Below are 2,781 nucleotides of genomic sequence, written 5' to 3'. Positions count from 1 at the left end.
CTGTAACATATCAGAAGCTCACCAAGAAATTTTATAAACACACAATTTTTTAAAAACAATTTTGCATGTTGTGTTCTGTTTTCTGTGAACAGAAATAACAAAAATCCTATGGATATTTTCTGTTGAGCTCATTTAAACAAAGGAAACTCAGTTTTAAAAATTATTCTATTTATGACTATTTATGAGTCATACAGATATTTCTATTTAATGTTAATAGTGATCCCTCTCTTTTGATGACTGAGCAAGCATTTAGGATTCCACCAGACTTGGGACCTTGGTGAATGGCTCTAGTATTAAGATTAAGTCATATGAACATTGATCGCTGATTTTAATAAAAGTTATATTAAAGTCTATTTAATTTCTGTTATGTGGTCATGTTAAAAGATATAAAATGGCAGTCTTTGTTGAAGCGACCATGTAAGGAAAAAACCTGAAGTATGAATAGCAAGCAACTATAACCATATAGGGTCAAAACTGTCACTTTTCATAGTTAGTCAACTTGTTTGATAGTAAAAGTTAGTGGACATACTTGATCACATTAGCTGATTTTTCCTTATATGGACACTTTGCTATACAGTCAAATTGATGCCCATATCTGAAGGAGCCCATTATACTTCATCACAGGTGAGTGACCCGGGTGGGTTTTGTCACAGTTATCAGTCCCTCTATATAAAGGCCAGAGCAGCCAGCTCGACCCACAAGCTTATCTCACCAGAATCACACCAGACAGGTTGGCCGCCTTCTAGGGGAGGTGGTGCTCCAGCTGCGGAGATCTTGACAGTCAAAACCTTCTCCGGAAATGGCAAGATACAGACGCAGCAGGAGCAGGAGCAGGAGCCGTCGCAGAAGGCGGCGAAGGGGCGGTCGTGGGGGTCGACATCGGAGGAGGAGAAGGAGAAGACATGGCCGAAGGAGGAGAGGTCGTAGACGTAGATCTCATAGGAGAAGGAGGAGAAGGAGGAGACATTAATTTCCTGATTTCTGCCATTCTCCTTTGCAAGTCATCAACCCACCACTCTGCAACTTCTGCTATGGCAAAAAGAAACAGCCCTTCAATTACAACACCCTGCGATGACTTCCTAAGATGCCAGGAGCCTGCTACCATTTGAACAATACCACCTGCCAATAAACTTTGAAATTTCATTTCTCAGTCTCATTGGCTGTTTTGTATGTACAGTAGAGTTCTGATAATCTGGAACCTTTGGGACCTAGGTGGTGCCGGATTATCAGATATGCTGGACTATCAGGAAGTACTATAAGATGATTTTATATATATATATAATACACACACACACACACACACACACACACACACACACACACAGAGTATGTACTGTATATAAAGTGTTTTTAACCCTTTTTATTGTAGCACAAGCACTGTCCAGCGTCACACAATGCCAGTGGCAGACTGACTCGGTCCCATCCGGTTTCTCTTGGTTCAGCTGCTGCCGCTGCTGCCTTATGACTTGTTTTTTGCTGAAGCCCACTGACTAGGCTCTTGCCATTTTGATGCCGGACTATTGGGAGTGCCATACAATTGGATACTGGACTATTGGCATTTTACTGTATTTGAAAAATAAGGATTGTGGTTTTGACAGGATACAGGGATTTTTTAACTAATCCATAACGGCACAGGACAACAGCAGTCCTGTGGCTCCAGTTAGTTACCATCAGTGCACCTCGGAATGGAAACTGCACCTGGCTGATAAATTGGGATTGGCTTGAGAAAGTTAAACGGCTCATTAGCCCAAATGGTACAAAAGCCACAAGTATGAAGGGGAGGAAAAGGGTGAGTGGGATGAGAGAGATGAGGACAGACAGTTGGCAGTCTTGTAGAGTCAGAGCCATGAGAGTCCTCTCTCCACTGTTGGGTTGTGGTTGCATAGGCTGTATAGGTGGCAGAAGAGAATACTGTAAATGGCACAAGGTATTTTATGCTAAGAAGGTGCCTCTGAGCTTGGGGCATAGAAAATAGGAGTGAGACCACCATTCTACACCATCTCAGAGCCCAGGTGTTTCTTGAAGCATCAGGATTCTCACATCCTTTTTACTACATTCATCCCTACTGTTTCTTCAGTCTGCCCTCTTGTGTCTCTATATTTTTCTCTATAAACTGTCCCAATTTTTCACTTTTCTGTATGGAAATTTCTCTAACTTTGCTCATATTTTTTTCACATATTTCGGAGCCCCCAGATGGGATAAGCAGTCCTGTTCCAGAGAAAGCATATATGATTATTATGGCATATTTTCAGTATTATCCATTTCATTCCTGGGGGGCAGAATGGGGGAAGATTTGAACAGTGCTGCAACATCTCATACTTCAGGTCTGTCCTGATTTTATAACAGAGCATGGCATTTTCCTCTCAGATTCCATTCCTTAACTTACCCATCATTTTGATGCATATCCTAACAAATTCTTCAGACTAAGAGCTTAAGCATTTTCCCATGTAATAATGCTAGTTCAATCTCTTAGGCTTCAATCTTACTGTGGAATCTTGTGTAACTTGTGGTTAAAACCTTTTGCGGGGATAAATATTGAGTACTCATTCCTAGGTATTTGCCTGCGGTAAAGAACACTTCCATTCATTCTGAAACCATTGTATTCATCTGAATGATCCAGTAATGTAGCTTTGCTGAGTAAGTGGTTATTACTTGGCACACCCACACATATTCCCTAAGGCTATGTCTACACTGGCGCGATCTTGTGCCAGAGCTATGCAAATGAGACTAAGCGTAGAATATCGCCGAGCCTCATTTGCATATCTGAGACGCCATTTTTGC

This window comes from Pelodiscus sinensis, chromosome 5, assembly GCF_049634645.1.
Source record: "Pelodiscus sinensis isolate JC-2024 chromosome 5, ASM4963464v1, whole genome shotgun sequence".
NCBI classification, from domain to species: domain Eukaryota; kingdom Metazoa; phylum Chordata; order Testudines; family Trionychidae; genus Pelodiscus; species Pelodiscus sinensis.
This window is presented reverse-complemented; position numbering follows the sequence as displayed.